The sequence below is a fragment of the Felis catus genome, chromosome C2, assembly GCF_018350175.1.
Source record: "Felis catus isolate Fca126 chromosome C2, F.catus_Fca126_mat1.0, whole genome shotgun sequence".
Taxonomy (NCBI): domain Eukaryota; kingdom Metazoa; phylum Chordata; class Mammalia; order Carnivora; family Felidae; genus Felis; species Felis catus.
In genome coordinates, this window is record NC_058376.1 from 90,386,549 (window position 1) to 90,405,403 (window position 18,855).

The following is an 18,855-nucleotide window of genomic DNA, read 5'->3' on the forward strand; positions in this document are numbered from 1 at the left end:
AGCCACCCTTATTCCTAAACCAACACTCATTGGCTATATTTTTGAGTTGTATTTTCTGTAGAGTTATTATTAACCACAATTTGTCCCAAATAAGTTGGTTAACAGTTCTTGTCTCAGCAAAGTTGGAGTTGTGTCCCTTTTATTGTCAAGATTGTCTTGGTTTAGATGATAAATTATGTAGTGATCAGGGTCTGCTTCATGGGTGCTCAACCAGTGTGGTAGCACAGGACCTTGCCCTCAGAAGGATGCTTCTCTGGGGCTCCTGGGTGGCTCAGTTAGTTAAGCATCTGAACTTGATTTTGGTCCAGGTCACAATCTCATAGTTCATAGGATTGAGCCCTGCATGGGACTCCAAGCTGACAATGCAGAGCCTGCTTGGGATTTTCTCTCCCTCTCTCTCTCTGTCCCTCCCCAGCTCGCTCTCTCTCGCTCTCTCTCTCTCTCTCTCTCTTTCTGCCTCTCCCTCTCCCTCTCAAAAATAAATAAACATTAAAAAGAAGAAGAAGGATGCTCCTCTTGGGGTTTAATGTTCTGAGATTGTGTCTTAAAATTCTTAAAAATTTAATCTTTGATCTTGTGTATTTTATGTGAAGCCCAGTGACACAACAGAGCATGACCCAGGGATGTGGAGCTCATGTGCATTCTCACCTCTTAGCACCTCCCTGAGGTGGGTTCTTGGCCACTTGCTTTGGGCTCCTGCCCAGCAGCCACTGCCAGCATCCACTCTGGACAGAAGGTTGGGACAAACGTGGAGGATTGAAATTGGTGCAGTAAGTTTTAGGGAAGTCCCCAAGTCCATTTAAGGGTCTGCACTTCTGAGTTTCTCTGCGCCTGGAGGAATGTAATATTAAATAGAAAATTTGAAACAACAACAAAGACAAAAACAACAAAATACCATGACAGATAAGTAGTGAAACAGTGGAAGAAAGGAAAAACTTTTTTCCTGTTTGTTTTGGACAAGGAACACTACATTTTTATTTTCCAGTTATGTAGCTGGCTCTGGCAGTCATATTAATATATACCTAAAGTCTTATTATGTGACACAGCAGATTCTGTATCTATCGACCTCACAATTACCAGACAAGGTCCGGGTACAGACAGCAAGGCCTCCATGATGTTCAACCACAAGGTTACCATTCACATGCTACTTGGTATGAATGGCATTTGAATGTCACCCCTTGGAGTTATATAACACATCGTACTAAGATGATCCATGTACAGAAAAGCATCTTTACCAAGAAAAACAAGTTAGACATAATAATTTTAAGTCTAAAAAATTTTTTTTGGCTTCTCTATATATGTACTTTTCAAAATTTCCTTCAAGAGTGAGTGATGCATTTAGTTTTATTCAATTAAGAAATTTGGTAGGGGGCTGGTGCCAGGTGGAACCAAAGGCTACTGAGGCTACTGAGCAGGGGCCAGTAGCTCCAGGAGTAACTGTGGCATGTAACAGACTCATGGTGCCTCTCATTGTGATGAATGTGTTCTGGGGCATCCTCAGCTTCTTGGTGCCCTGGTTCATCCCTAAGGGTGCTGGTGAGGGAATTATCATCACCATGCTGGTGGCATGTTCAGTGTGCTGCTATCTTTTTTGACTGATTGCAATTCTGGCCCACCCAACCCTCTCTTTGGACCACAGTGGGAAAATGAAACCAGTTGATACCTCAAGTATCATTGACCTTGAGGAGGAAGACCCACTCTCCAGTGCTCAGTCACTGAGGTCGTGAAAAAATTCCTCCAGATGCAGACTCAACTCCAAACACTGACCACCTTCTTTGACTTCCCTATTTTGGCCATCAGCTGCCTTAAACATTCACACCACAATTGAATATCTTATTCTACAATGCAGCATTTTTTTCCTGTCACCTTTTCCACATTTTAACGAATTATGTGCCTACTTAACCTGAACTCTGCTGACTGTGTAAGATGTTTATGCACTCTTCTGAGATAGAAGGTGCTATTCTTCTGAGAAATACAGTGCTCTCTCTTTGGAACCTATGGATTTGAAGATGAGTCCTGCCTGGCCACAGCATAGGAATCAGTGAAGTGTTTAAAAACTGTCACAAGACAGGGAGAGTCCAGCAGAGCAGTCAGTAGGAGAGCATGTTCAGAGGGAATGTCTGTCCCAACAGAATTACACCAAAGTATATTTTCAGGATTACTTTCTTGTTTATGCCATCTACTAGAATAAATTATTTTTCTGCTTTCTGTGGAAAAAAAAGAAATTTGGGGGAGATTAGGTTTTAAGATGGAAATAAAATTTATCTTGAATCCTCTACAACTTGAAACTATTATAATTCATTAAAACCTATATTACTAATACTGAAATACATTTAAATTTTTCTGTGACCATAGGTGATGAACCTTTTGGCAGAAGTGTCATTATACTATGATTATTTAACAACTGAAGAATGCAATGCCACTAGAATTAGATTTTTCTCTCTCTCTTTTTATGTTATTAAGTATATATTGAGTATTTAATTTTATCTTCACTGGATTACCATTGATTTCTAATATTTTATATTTGAGGATTTTTAAAGTTCAATATTTTTACCTACATACGAAGTACATTTAGTTATGTAAATCATTTAAAAAATTATGATCAAGTTAGGAAGAAAAGCTCATTAATTCTTCAAAAACTTACATATCTTATTCCCTAAATCCAGAAAGACCAAACAATAACCAAACACACACACGCACACACACCAAGAAAACCTGAATCTTTATAGGAAAGCAGTCTTTAGAAGTAAATATACTATGGTTTTATAGTTTTGAGTAAGTGAATAAAATAATTTTTTGCCCAAAAAAAAGAAAGAGAAAAAAGATAGATCTCGGGAGAACAGTTCTTAAGACTTGCTGACTGCTCTGCTATGAATCAACTTGGAACAGGAGAGTGTTAGCAGTGTTTGAAATACATAAAGCACTCTCCACATGATATATGCTAATTGAGTTAGAGTCTCACCTCACATAATTAATTGGAGAATGATAAAGGTCATTAAATTTCAGGATTGCTGTGTATAGATAACAGACAGAACCATAGAGAGATGGAGCAACAAGAAAATGTGAAACAGGAATATGCCTGGAACAGGGAAAGTCGAACAAATTCTGTATAGAGGTTTTGCCACTAATTTTATAAGTCATCAAGGGGAGCCCAAGGCAAATATTACCCCTTCCCACTCTTAAAACCTCCTCTGCATATCTTGTGTCTTGATAGGCATCGAACATCCCATCTTTTCAGCAGAGAACAAATCAAATAACTTTTTCTGTGAATAAAGTAAATCTTCTTAGGCAGTAAATCTGGAAGAGAAAATAGACATTCTTTCTGAAATACCAAACATCTGGATTAAATTTAATTTTTTAAAAGAGCATTTTAAAGAAAGATGCAAATGGTTTAGAATATAACAACCTACAATTATTGAAATTTACTCACAGTTTTTTAGCCTATTTATATTTTTCCATTGTTTGGAGTAATGTGAATAGAAACATCTCTATAAGCAGTAAAGCATATGATTGACATTTTTTGTAAGTGCTAAAGACTTTTTTGAGTTCTTACTCTTGGTTATGAGAATTCAGGATTTATATGTGCATTTCATAAATCTCAGTAAGTCTAAAAGATTCTGGACAGAACTCAAATATACCTCCCCGCCCGCAAAAAAACAAACAAACAAACAAAAAAAAAAACACTCTGTCTCTCTAGGCACCTTTGTATTTAGGCACTTCACATAAAAGGAAATCAGAGTAGAAGATTAAAAACTCCAATTCTGTGATCCAAAAATTAAAAAAATAAATACAAGGAAATAAAAAGTCCCAATTACAGTTTCCTATTAAACCTTTGGAAGTATAGCTATGAAAGCTACTTGAGAAAATTCTATAACAGCCTTCCAAAATACACTATTAAGACATATTCAGTCCTTTTTAATTGTGGATTTTCAAAATTATTGTTGTCAAAATAACCTGTCATGGTATATTGGAAGCTTCATTTTGGGAAGTAACATTGCTTTCTTGTTCAGCTCTGTGGCCTAGAGCCTAACCAATTCCTGAGTGAATAAATCCATCTCCTTTGAAAACACAGGTTTATTTGTCAATAACAGAATGATCACAACAAAACCCACATGACAATTTAAATGCAATAATGAGTAAAGATGAACTAGAGATTTTTCATTAATTTAAATTACGAGAAACTGATGAATGTTGATGTCTGTTTGATATTTCTTAAAACTAATCCAGTAAGAATATAAGCATTGTTTAGTTTTGACATCTTCAACATTTTGTTGTTATTTTAACAGAGGTTTGCTAATATATGCTAAGTTCTACTCTGAAAATATGATTGAGTACTCTGGTTTATATTTATAAAATAAAGGAAGTCCTTCATCATGTTGACATAACCAAAATTACTTTTAAAACAACTTTATTTTAAATCTAGTTACCAAATACCAATTTACATCTTTCCACTAAGGAGACCCATTATTTGAGAAAGTTTTTAATCAAGATAAAAACTTCAGTGTATTAATATAGCATATAAAGGACAAAAAAGGACACAGACCTCTTTCAGGATATTTCTTATATGAAAAGTTATCAGGATTGCTACAGCTCCCTGTCATTTGGTCAGCTTTTTAAAGAACAGTGTTGATATTTAAACTCTTCTATGGATGCCAAGACTCACTGTTTAAATATTCAGCTGTAAAACTATTGCCTAAAGCTGACACAGATGCTATTTCTTTTCTTTTGAGTGTATTTGATTTATAAAATTAACTTGAGTTAAAAGTAAAGTGATTTTTTTTGCCAGGATTCAGTAATACAACCAGAAACTTCACCTCAAACTTGTGTAATATTTTTTGCACTTATCAATTCTTCTTCAAATAAAATTTTTACATTTTTTGGTTCATGCTATTCATGTAAAAAAGCTTCTTTGAAAATGAACTGAAAAGAGGGAAATATTTTAATGTCATTTCTATTAGAGTGCAAAAAACTTGCTTATCAGTTTCCTGTCCTGATTCTTTACACATTCAGAAAGCCTCTGAGGAAAAGGGCATTTTCAGAAAAACTCTGGGAGAATGACATATGCAGAGCTCTGAGATAACTACATTTCCCTTAATATCAGTATGCCAAGGAGTAAACTTAAATTAATACACTAACAGAAACAAATAAGTAATGTTGGCTAATGATTATGATGTTAAATCAAGGCTTCTATAAAGATCACATTCACTCATATTAGAATATCATCTTGCAATATGTAAATTCCCAGAATTTAATAAGTGGGCACTGAAATTATTTCAGCCACTGCCCCTATAAGTTCTGTTTTCTTTGATTCAGACATAAGTAATACTCAAACTTTTCTTCCTTGATTTTCTTTATTTCTTTCTGAACTCAGAATGGCATAGCCTTTTCATTCATTAGTTTATCTTTTCTAAGAACTCAGTGTCACTCTTGCTTTGGTGATCTGGCCGCCATTTTGGTTTCCCAGTTCTGGTACAGCTTTCATCACATACCCCTTATAACTTTGGGCAAGTTACTTGAATTCTCTATCCCTCAATTTCCTTTAGTATAAAATAGAGATAATTAAAGTACATACACATAAGATTATTGTGAGGATTAAGAAGCCAAGAGCATAAATCACTTAGAATAATATTCAACACATAGTAAGCTCAAGCCACCATTATCCTTAGCACAGGCTCTCAATGTTATTTTCCTCACAAAGCCTACAAAATTTCACACTGCCTTCTCTTTTTGAATATTTACTGCATGTTTATGAAGTAGCATATAATCTATTACTTAATTATGAATTAATTTTCCATATTTGAATCTTGTTACATCAAGGCAGTTGCAAATCTTTGAAAATAGTTCATCTTCTTTTACTTGGTGTTTGCATTCTATAATGTTTGAGCATACAATATCCTTGATAACTTATAATAATATAATAATATTTATACTATAACTATTAATGATATTTATTATCATAACAAAGATAGCTAGCATTTATTAAACTTTTACTACTGCCAGGCACTTTAGTACTTTACTTGCATTGTCTTTTTAAAATTCTCACAACAAGGGTCGCCTGGGTGGCTCAGTTGGTTGAGCGTCCAACTTCTGCTCAGGTCATGATCTCGCGGTTCGTGGGTTTGAGCCCCGCATTGGGCTCTGTGCTGACAGCCCAGAGCCTGGAGCCTGCTTCGGATTCAGTGTCTCCCTCTCTCTCTGTCCCTCCCGTGCTCTTGTTCTGTCTCTCTCTCTCTCTCTCTCAATAATAGATAAACATTGAAACAAACAAAAAGAAAGTAGATAAAATTCTCACAACAATACTCTGAGGTGGATTCTGTTTTCACACCCATTTTACCAACAAGAGAGCTGAGGTTTGGAAAGGTGGAGTCATTTGCCCAAGGTCACATAATTACCAGTAAGTGTGATAATTGCAGTACCTATATGGGTTGTCACGGCCATCAGCATAAGTCAAGTTACTTCTGATCCACTTTTATAGTCCTAATGGTCCAGGAATTTCCTGTTCTTGAATTGTTGTATAAAGTCCTCACTCTTATTTCTGTAATCCTCTCCAGTCAGTTCTACATAGCACTGCAAGTTCAATTTTTTATAGCTTTAAGTTAGTGATCAGTAATATTTTAAAGCCTTCTCCTTGTCAAATCTCTACAGGATTTTTTCTGTTCAATGAAGGAGTGTAAAGGGATTAGAGTCTGGCAACATCCTATCCGTGTTTACCTACATTGGCTCTTTAAAATTTGTAACTACTTTCCGTATTTGTATAACAATTGCTTCATTAATATGGAACTCTTTCAGGTTTTATTTTTCAGCTTCCTAACAACAATTTGTCACAGAACAAAATAGTCAATCTCATAGAATATTAGATTTGGATTTGATTTTAGAGACTATAGTCCAGTATCCTTAGTCAATGAGGAAACCAGAGCCTAAAGAAGGGTTTTTCCCATGTATCTTAGTTAGGGTAACAGCAAGCTACTGTAATAGAAGTCCAAAAGTATGGGGACTATAAAAAAAAGTAGTTTTTTCCTCTCTTTTCTCTGCAGTCTTTATGAGAAAGGCCTAGATCATCAGAGAAACCCTTTTCCACTTTGTCAGAAAGCCAGGTTTCTTTCAGCTTTGCTCCAGTTTTTCCTGCAGTATTTTCTTCTTGTCCATGACAGAAGATGAGACACTGCCTCAAATATATCTACAATGAGGAAGGGGAAAAAGAGTATATTATAAAAGTATCTTCCATCTAAAGGCCCAGATCCCAAGGGGTACATGACACACTCACTCATATCCTATTCTTGAGCTTTATTACACAGTCACATCTAAGTTCAGGTGAGACTACGGAATGTATTCTAGGTGGACAGCTATGTACCTACAGACAATTTGAGCACTATGGAAACAGGGTAACTGAGCTTTGATGAATACCTGAAGTCCCAGAGGGCCACACAGACAATAGAGATGGAAGATCTATACCACCAAGATAGTGATTTACACCACAGTATGTTGTATAAACCTGTGATGCTAATGTTTTACAGTGCATTGGTTCAGTTTTATTCTTTTCCTGCTTATGTTATACACAGTTGCTACTTTGGCACTATTTGTTTCCTACTAAAGTTTTTGAGAATAAAAGCACTGTTTCCATCAAAACTGTTCTATATCTTAAGGACAGCAGACTTTTTAAGGAATCATGCTGTGACTGATTTTCTTTACATAATAAAGATACACAAAGAGCTATGCTTAATCTATACCCAGAGCTTTTTGGAGATGAGGAGAACAACAAAAGAGTTCAACAGTTTACATCAATCAGCAACATGCAAGTCTTTGAGTCATAGACTACAGGAAGAGTCATCCTTATATGTGTGGGTTGCATAAATAATTTCATTGGTGGGGCGCGTGGGTGGCTCAGTCAGTTAAGCGTCCAACTTCGGCTCAGGTCATGATCTCAGAATTCATGAGTTCAAGCCCCGCATGGGGCTCTGTGCTGACAGCTTGCTCAGAGCCTGGAGCCTGCTTCGGATTCTGTGTCTCTCCATCTCTCGACCTCTCCCCTGCTCATGCTCTGTGTCTCTCTGTCTCTCAATAATAAATAAACGTTAATTTTTTTTAATTCTAAAATAAAAAAAATAATAATTTCATTGGACCCCATGATGAGATAAATTATTCACATTTGGATTGAGAATATTTTGAATCAAATTCAGGAGGCTGTCTGTCTTATCTCTATATCTAGTTTTTATAGCAGTGATCCTTTATAATGCCTTGATTTCATGATAAAACCTAGTCAGAATTAAACTTAAGGAGTTCAAAACCAAATAATTATTTGAATTGGGCTCCAATAACTAATTGGCTTTAAACTGACTGCACAACACTATTCATGGTTACAGCAGGGCAGAGGATAAGATGTGGTTAGATCCATTTGGCCCACTCCTTCATATGTATTTGTTAGTTTATTAAAATATTTTTGTACATAACTCACGTGGGAGTCTCCAGAATTTGTCATTTGACCCACAAACCCTACTTAAACTCTCTAAACTTTACTTATCCAAACTAACTGATTTGTTACAGTGTTCAGTACCCATGTAGAATGTAAATAAAACGGGAATGTAGACAAAATGTCTTTCAAGGTCAGGGAATTACGTATAACTCTGGTGTATCATTAAAACAAACAATAGTAATGATATTGTCATATAATGACTCTATATTACCCATATTGTTAATAAATTCCTTAAGTTAGGAGAGTTGAGATTATGAATTCTAACTGAATATCTGTCCAATGAATTTCTGCTCTTACAGATGCATTCACATATGATGCATTTGTTCACCAGTGGATAATTGTTTATTGCCAGTTCTGGAATTTGAGTGATGTGAATTCTAACCCAAGCTTACTCACTTGTAAGATATGTGGGTTGCTTAGTTCAGTTACATTCTCTGATTTATGCTATAGTAGAGGAAAATGATATTTAAAAGCTTTTAAGAGGTGGCAGAAATTGTTTTAAGAAGATAAAAAGGTCACTAACAGAACTACAGATATGTGGTGTGCATCCAACAAATGGTAGCCATTTCCGCTCCATCCCTGATCCCATATTTTCCTGGGCAAAGACTGAGTCTTACTTATTTCCATATCTCAACAACTTCTAGTGAAATGCCTTACACACTAGAAAGATATTAGTTGAATTAACCTGAACTGAAATAGAAGATGAAAGAAAATATCAGCATAATTCAAGAGAAAACATTTCCCTTGGTTTATATTACCTGAATATCTCAGGTGAAAAATCTACTTTATTTTCTTTTCTGGTCTGAAATATCAAGTAATGACCTAAATTCTCCAACTTAGTTTGTGTGCAAAGACTTCGTCTAAGATGAATATTTATGGTTTTTCTTAGGAACTAAAGTGATTTGGCAGTTGTTCAATTCACTAGACGTGCTATTAAAACAGCATAACTGATTCAGCAATTTCATTCAGGTGCAGGTTTGCCTAATGTTGGAGACCTCCTGCAATAATGTGGAAAAATAAATAGGAAATTCAGAGGTTACACCAGTTACATAGTCATTAGGAATAGGCTCCATAGTGACTTGAAGTGATTTTCTTAATTGTAATTTCTCCCTTTTTCCTTATACTTGAGTTTTAAATTATAACTGACTACCTTCTTCAAGTTTTCATGACAGGCCTCATGCAGACCTTTAAGTATACATAAAGAAGAAAACATGTTAAATCTCTTCCTCATCTAAAATACAAGTAAGGACAACACACAATTAGCACAAGAAAAAAGTCAGCTGTATTTATCAAAAACTGTTTTCCTCACTTTTTTTGGTAAATTTTTATTTCTATCTTGAAAAAAAAAACATTTTAACCCATTAAAGCAGTGTTCACCTTAGAATTTACATATCGTATTACCTGACAGTCTTTCAAAATGTAATACTATAAGTACATACTTCATCAATGTAGATGGTAAATATGCTCTCATTACTTATATTTCTAATGCTTAAGAATCCACTGTCATTGATTGTAAGAATTCCAGTATCTCTCTTCACCCACTCCTCCCATATCGATGCTCACACCACCCAAAGGTGAGGGTAGAGTCCTGTTTCTAAAAGCCAGCCAGAAAGTCTTCTACTTGAGTCATTTCTCATGACCATATGATAAGACTACAGAAACACGGAACTGCTCTGGTCCCATAGTCTTTTTTATAATCTACAACAAACCTCTCTAGTGATCTGTATCAATGCTTCAACTCAAAGGTTCCCCAACCTGGGGATTGTCTTCCCAATTCTCTTAGATTATGATCTGTTTTTCACTGTTCCCCAAAGAAAACAATAAGAGGTAGGTTGAGCTCTAAAGAACTAAACCACTCCCAACAAATGGTTAGGGTAACACATTAGCCTGAATCACTAGTTTAGACTCTCCTCTCCCCATGGATTGTTATTGTTTTATTGATTTATTTTTAATGTTTTATTTATTTTTGAGAGACATAGAGAGAAAGAGCATGAGTGGGGTAAGGGCAGAGAGACAGGGAGACACAGAATCTGAAGCAGGCTCCAGGCTTTGCGCTGTCAGCACAGAACCCGACACAGAGCTTGAACCCATGAGCGATGAGATCATAACATGAGCTGAAGTTGGATGTTTAACCAACTGAGCCACCCTGATGCCCCTCCTCGTGGATTATTTTTAAGTGTACTGGTCAGGCTATGCTAGTTACTGTAATGAGTTTCTACCTTGAAACTCAGGAATCAGGGATTGGGAAGTTTAGCTAAATTGATCCAATCCCTCTTTAGATTTGTATTCCAGGGTTTTCATAAAGTGATAGCATCTTTTGAATAAAAATAAATGTTATATATTTTATCCTGTTATTAAATACATTGTTTCAAATATTTTATGTATTCAAATAATTCAAATAATAAGTATTCTTAAGTCTTTGAATAGATATAAACTAAAATTTTTTTTTTAATTTTTTTTTTTTTAACGTTTATTTATTTTTGAGACAGAGACACAGCATGAACGGGGGAGGGGCAGAGAGAGAGGGAAACACAGAATCGGAAGCAGGCTCCAGGCTCCGAGCCATCAGCCCAGAGCCCGACGCGGGGCTCGAACTCGCGGACCGCAAGATCGTGACCTGGCTGAAGTCGGACGCCTAACCGACTGCGCCACCCAGGCGCCCCAATATAAACTAAAATTTTAACATACTAAAGAATTGGATGATGTCAACACTGGTAGACAATTGAATTATAGACTATGTTTCTGTTATTGAACTATGGTAGCATCATGGGAGCTATAAATATAAATATTGCCATTTTGAGGGTGCCTGGGTGACTCAGTCAGTTAACTGTGTCCAACTGTTGATCTTGGCTCAGGTCATGATCTCACAGTTTGTGAGTTCAAGCCCTATCTCTTGCTTGGGATTCTGTTTCTCCCTCTCTCTGCCCCTACCTCACTCTGTCCCTTTTTTCTTTCCCAAAATAAATAAATAAACTTAAAAAAAGGAAATATTGCCATTTCTTATCACAGTTAGTGGAGAAAATCCTCTCCTGTTCCTTTGAGAATGTGTTGGACTTAGTGACTCAACTCCAAGAAATCTAATATGTCAGAAGTGAACATGTATGACTTCTGAGACTAAGTCATAAAAATCACTATGGCTTCCTCCTTGACCTCCTCTCTTAGTTTGCTCTTCTGGGAAAATCTAAGAGCCATGTCATAAGGATATTCAATCAGGCATATGGAGACAGCCTCATAGTGAAGAACTGATGCCTCCTGCCAGCAGTCAGCAAAGAAGTAAAACCTATTCCAATAGCCACATGAGTGGGCCATTCTGGAAGTAGCTGATTCAGCCTCAGTTGGGTCTGCAGATGACTGTAGCTCAGATGACATCTTGACTAAAATTTCATAAGAGACCTGTAACTAAGAACCAACTAGCTAAACCACTCACAAATTTTTTAACCACATAAACTGTGAGATAACAAATGTTTATTGTTTTAAACCATGCTAACTGTGGTAAATCCCACTAAATTCATGGGAAACTTCTCATGCAGTAATAGATAACTAACATCATCTTCAGATGGTCATTCCTTGCACTGATTTCTACCATTCTTTAACTACTTATCCTAAATTTTGATAAATAAGTCAGCTGACCAATTGCTGTTCCAAAGTTTTTTTTTTTTTTTTCAGAATTATTTTCTATAGTCTGCATGGTAGAAAATCTCTAACAGGTGATTTAGCTTGATTATACATATTGCAGCATATTGTTTGCTTGTCCCCAAACTTCCCTTCAGTGCTGATAAACTAGATAGAGTTCCACAATTTGTTATAGACTTTTGGTATAAGAATAAACTTTAAGGGCAATCTACTATAGCCTATCAATTAACCAACTAATGCCAAAACTAAAACATCCATTCAAACAGTCATCTCTGTTTGAACTCACAATATCCAAGGAGCAGGCTTATTTCTGTAGACGGCTTTCACATTTAGAAAATCTTCTTTTATATTAGGTTTTCTTTAAAAATTTTTAGTAGTTGGGGCACCTGGTTGGCTCAGTCGGTTAAGCAGCGGACTTCGGCTCAGGTCATGATCTCGCGGTCCGTGCGTTCGAGCCCCGCGTCAGGCTCTGTGCTGACAGCTCAGAGCCTGGAGCCTGTTTCGGATTCTGTGTCTCCCTCTCTCTGACCCTCCCCTGTTCATGCTCTGTCTCTCTCTGTCTCAAAAATAAATACATGTTAAAAAAATTAAAAAAATTTTGGTATAGTTGACACACAATGTTTCATTAGTTTCAGGTGTACATCATAGTGATTCAGTGTCTCCATATGTTATGCTATACTCACCACAAGTGTAGCAACCATCTGCCACCACGCACCACTATTACAATACCGTTGGCTGGTTTTGACACTTTCAACCTCGTGTACATTTTGAGGTCAGTCATACAGAATTTCGCTTCAGAAAACAACTCTTCCCTTTAAAACCCAAGAATGAAAATCTATTTTAACATCTAACACCTATTTCTGGAACATCTACAGAGTTCAATAACTATGAGTTATTAATTTTACCATAGAAAACTGAAAAGAAATACAAATCATCCTCAAACACAACAGGGAGACTGAAAGAATAGAGGAAAAAATAAAGCAATTAAATAAACCACAAAAGATAGCAAAAAAAAAAAAAAAAACAAGGAGAAAAATAAGCTGATGGGACTCAGTAGCTCAGGAAAGGGATGGCAAACAAAATAGTCATCTCAGAAGCAACAAAAACTACACAGAAGAATACAAATGATAGTCAAAGCAATAAAGAATCAGCCTGAGGAAACCATCCAAGTATTAAGAGACAAAGAATGCCAATACAAAAAAAATTACACAATGATAAATAAGAAAGACAGGCAAATTAATTCTAACACATACATAATTGTTTCTGAAAAAGAAAAAAGAAAAAATGAAACAATAAAATACATATACTCAAAATGAAATAAGAAAAATTTCCTGAAATAAAAACTTTAATTTGAAGGGCAAAAAAATACACATAGTAATCAAATATAAGACACACCATGGTGAAATTGAACTGAACTTCAGGAATGAAGAAGCCTGTAAGTAATCTATGAGAAACAGGGAAGGGAGGAAGGCAAGAAACATAATTATTGAACCATTGTGTAAGAAGTTTTAAGGCAAAAAGGAAAAAACTCAAGAAATTTATACCCATCTAACTTCCTTTGATTAAAAGGCAACAATCAAGCATTATCAAGTATGCCAGAATTGGGGGGAATATAGCATTTAAGAGTCTATCAAAGTAAATTTTAAAAACGGAATACCTCCTTGGTTGGCCTTTGAAGTGGATTGGAGGCTGGGAAGAACTTGGCCTGTATGGTGGCAGTAACAAGGAAAAGGACTTCTGGTTATAGAGGGCACCAAGCAGAGAAGAAAGATACAATATGAAAAGGGGAAGACTAGATTGGACCCAGTGGTGATGAATTGGAATTGGATGTGTAGGTGTAAGTTTTCTTTTTACTTACTCATTTCCTGAATTTTTCTGTGACAAATTATATATATGAAAACTCCAACTGGAACAATTAAGCCATCTATGTTGGGCTTCATTAATTTCTTCCCAACATTTACTTTCTATTTTGTAGTGTACAGACAAGTAAGCAAAAGGGATGCTAACAATTCTACTTTTGATGGCCACACACATTGTGAGTACAAATTGATCAAGCAAGGAAACTTTCGGTTAGTCACTCCCGAAATGGGAGTGTTTTCAGGGGATGTAGTAACACTATCCAATGGCAAATTTTTCAAGTCAAATCCATATAGGAAGTCATATTTTCCACTTAACTGGGTGGAATATAACCTTCTCTTTCTTTTAAAGTAGCAGATCATATAGCTTTAGGCAGAAAGTATAAATACAGGACCATAGAGGGCCTCTTCATGTTGAGAAAACATGTACATGTTCAATTCTTAGAACTTCTGGTAGTTTAAAAAATAAAGACATAATAAAAAAGGTATATAAAACTCATGGAATATTTTAAATGTTTGCATTTAATATAATCATGCATTTAATACACACACACACACACACACACACACACACACAAAACAAGTACAATAGAATGTTGTTATCCACTAGATTCTTAGAAGGTTTGTATTAAATGTAAAATTAAATATCTAAATTGTGAGACCTGGGCTAACTGGCTCTCTCACAAAACCCAGAAAACACAGAGGTGCGAACTTATAGAATTAAGCTTGATTCTCAGTCAAAAATTTGCATTATTGGAAGATGCTAACCTTTGTAAAAATCAATTAACTTTTTAGGCCAAAGTAATTTGGTTGTTAAAGGAGAAAGGTCTGCAACTGAAAATAAGACCCTTTGAAACCACCAATGCCGATCTAGTGGAACAGAAAAATTACAGTTTGTGTAGTAGAGGATCAATCAAACCTGAAGAAGAATCCAAATTAGACCAGGAACAGAGACATCAGCTAAGTGTTGTCAATAGTTCCTGGTTGAGGCAAAACTGGATATTGGTATCAGAACCCAAAAAAGAAGATCCATTTCTCATCATATATTGTTATGCTAAATTCAAACATTATGTAACTAAATGTTATGTAACATGAATTCAATCACTATCTTTTTTTTTTAATTTTTTTTTTTACGTTTATTTATTTTTGAGACAGAGAGAGACAGAGCATGAACGGGGGAAGGTCAGAGAGAGGGAGACACAGAATCCGAAACAGGCTCCAGGCTCTGAGCTGTCAGCACAGAGCCCGACGCGGGGCTCGAACTCACGGACCGCGAGATCATGACCTGAGCCGAAGTGGGCCACTTAACTGACTGAGCCACCCAGGCACCCCTCAATCACTATCTTTTTAATGTGTGTTTATTTTCTTAACTTCCCAAGTAAACTTCTTCCAAATATTGTAGAATATGGAAAGATCTCAACTGAATAAAGAATAGCTCAAGAATCTGATATTTAAAACACATTTTCTGAATTATCCATCAGCTCCAAATAATAGACCTTATTGATTTACTCAGTAAGCACTTTGTCAGAATCTTCAAGGTCCAAGAAATTTGCCAATTACTATAATTGCAGAAATGTACAAGGCACACATTGCCCTCAAATGATCCTAAATAGTGCTTCTTGTCTTGGGATAGAAACATAAACCACATGTTATGGAAGCATAGAGGATAGCACTTAACTTAAACTAGCATCACTATAGGAGTCTTCTTAGGGAAGATGACATTTGAAATGAATGTTAAACTATGAGAAGGGGGTCTCATGGGGGCATGCATGAAGATGTTGAGGAATCAGATTGTGACACACTTTGAAACCTGAATATTTTAAAATCTTAACAACTTGGAAGGATAAAAAGAAGTCAATTCATGGAGGATCTTGAATATCAGCTAAGGATTCTTTCTGCATCTCACGTACTGAAGAAAAACTTCAATATGTTTTGGAAGCATTATTTGTTAGCACCTTTTGAAGGAAAGCACAGTGAGAATCTTCATGCACTTAGCACAGGCAAAGCTCAGACACGACCTGGAAGAATTTACCAAATCAGTATGACAAATATTTGGGGTCCATCTATTTCAGTTTTATCCCTAGATATGGAAAATGATCTCTTAGTGTCAACTGGCTTCTGGCATCTCTATTTCTGGTTTCCCAGAAATCTCCTTGTGACCTCAGAACTCTAAAGTCTTTGCTGCACAGTTTTTCTGACACCAGTGTGCTTTCCCCACCAGATGGTTTAGAGAATTTCTTTCCTTGTTTTTCTGAAATTTCAAAAGGACTTTTCTTAGGTTATGGTATGTTTCATGTATGGCTATACCCTGAGCTCCAAGAAAAGCTTGGCATTTGGAGGGCCCATGCATTTTGAACAATAGAAATTCTCTACACAGAGGTCAGGAGTTTTTCTTTCAGTAAGTTCTTGATTATTGCTAAATCTCAATTTTCTTTAAATTCTTGACACTTTTTTAGAACTTGTTAGACTTTCTGAATTTACCCTCTGTGCCACTGAATTTTTACTTTTCATACCTTCAGTTTGTTTTTAATTATTTATTTATTTATTTATTTATTTGTTTATTTTAAGATGAACTTTACCCCCCAGTGTGGGGTTTGAGCTCACAACCTCCAGAACAAGAGTTGCATGTTCTACTAACTGAACCAGCCAGGGTCCCCATTTTTTTTTTCTTTTCTTTTCAATTTGTAGTCTGGAGATTGTCTCAATTTGATCTTCCAAGGTATTATTTTTGACTTTTCAATTCGTCAGTATTTTTACTTCTAAAAATACTTCTTATCTTTCTGACAACATGAATTTAAATATTTTATTTTATTTTCAATGTCCCTTCATGTACATCTTCATCCTCTCCTGTAGTTACTCTTTTGGTCATTACAATCCTTCTCATTTGTTCTGTAGGTTTTCCTCAAAGAGCAAATTTTGCCCATTTATTTCTTGGCAAGAAAGGCCTAGGATTTTAAAATTGAGAGCTGCAGTAAATTTTCTCCTCTCCTCTATGGGTAAGTTTTCCTCACCACCATGTCTTCCTTAAACAGGAGGTCTGACTTGGAGCTCTGCTTCCAAGGGAGGATTATGCCTTACTTCTGAACGTGACTTTGAGTAAAGGAGCAGGCCAGCTGGCTGGGCCACACTCCCTGGAGGCCACACTCCATACCCATCTCTTCTCAAAAGCTTAGACAGTGGTCTTCTGGCTTTTGCTTAAACCTAAACAATAGGCTAATCAATAGTCAAAATGGACTGGAAGTTGTTCCAGAACTTAACAAAATTGGGCCTTGAAAGACTAGTTTTTATCTTCCATACTCTTCAATATTCTGATGATAGCATTAGCCTTGAAGTCTTAGCTATCTGTCTGCAAAAATTTAATGTTCACTTTCTTAAAATTTAAGAAAATGTCTGATTCATTTTCTCACTGCCCATCTTTTATAAACAGAGTGAAATAATACCATGATTTCAGTGCATATAAATAGTAATCATTTCTGCTATCTTCCTGAAGGAGAGGAGGAAAATTGTCTCTCTTTTCTATCTCTGCACATACTTGATGTTTGTTTTTACTCATATTTATGCATACATCGTATATTTTGAATTTTTATTTTCTTTTTAAATAGTGTATGTTCACTTTAAAATGTATGTTAACTTAGAACATTTTCTTAGATTTAAGAATTTGCAGTGTAAGTAAATTAGATATACATCCAACAAATTTTTCAAAAAGATTAGTAGATGCATTGAAGAATAAAATATTAGCAACTGGTTCATTTAACAAGCTTTTTTGAAACTCTCATGATTTATTACCATGGTCCATATTTGAGATTAGTATGAGAGATTTAAACTAAAATTATAATGGAATTCCTTAATCACACCAGTTCTATATCTGATGCCAATAATAATAAAACTTTTTAAATATCAATCTTTCTCTCAAGACATTGTTAAAGGTTCCATTCATTTCTTTTATCCTCAGTAGGAAAACTGAGGATTTTTCTCCTTAAGAACTTAGGGATTCTTCCTTTCACTTGGAAGTCATTTGACGGGCCTCTTTTCAACTACTTTTATTTTCTTTGCATCAGTAACAAAATCATTATTATTCTCATCACCAAGCTCTAGTTCATTATCTGATAAAAACAAATATTCCTCACACTCAATTTTGTATATTTGATTTCTCTTATTTATGTTCTCAATAGGCATATTCTCTCCACTTGCTAGAAATGAAAATTCATCTTTTCCATAAGAGAACGATCATTCATCTCATTCGTCAATCTTGATTACCATTTCCCACTTCATCACGGATACCTAAGATACTTATTTGTCTGTTACTTTTATTATTGTAATTAATTACTATGCATCCTAAGTGTTTCTGGCATTTTCTGATATTTAACATACACGTATCACAAGAAAACATACTACCAAATGAACCAATGTATAAGTAAACTTCAGCCCTAAGAAAGAGTTCTGGACTTGAGAAGGATAATTGGATTATCCCCTTCTATTTAAATGAGACCAAAAGCATACCAAAGATAGAACATTTACTTAAGCTTTATCCATTCACCTCAGTATAATATAACAATTTGTCCAACATATAAGAGATTTTATGAACAATGAACTTTCTTTAACTGAAACCAAAATAGCACTAAGATCTAACATGAGAACTGGGGCAGGGGGAGAGAAGAGACGGGAGTAAGGTAGTAGTTTCATGAGTATCTGAAATGTCAGCTTTGAAAATAAGCATTAAACCAGACAAATTGATTCCAACAATAACTTCCCTTCTAGCCTCAACTGATGTGCTTGCAATCTGGTTTGTTGGTTGCTGGAACCAACTAAAAGATGCAGTTAGCCACCCCAGAAGAGATAGTCAACGATGTTGTAAAGAACAAGTGAAATTGCTGCGTTTAACTATAGAACAGTGCT

At 35.6% G+C, this 18,855-nt stretch overlaps 1 pseudogene; it reads left to right on the forward strand.

Annotated features, from left to right (window-relative positions):
- The first annotated feature begins 489 nt into the window (after positions 1-489).
- LOC101101406 lies at positions 490-1,678 on the forward strand (annotated as a pseudogene).
- Positions 1,679-18,855: the final 17,177 nt, after the last annotated feature.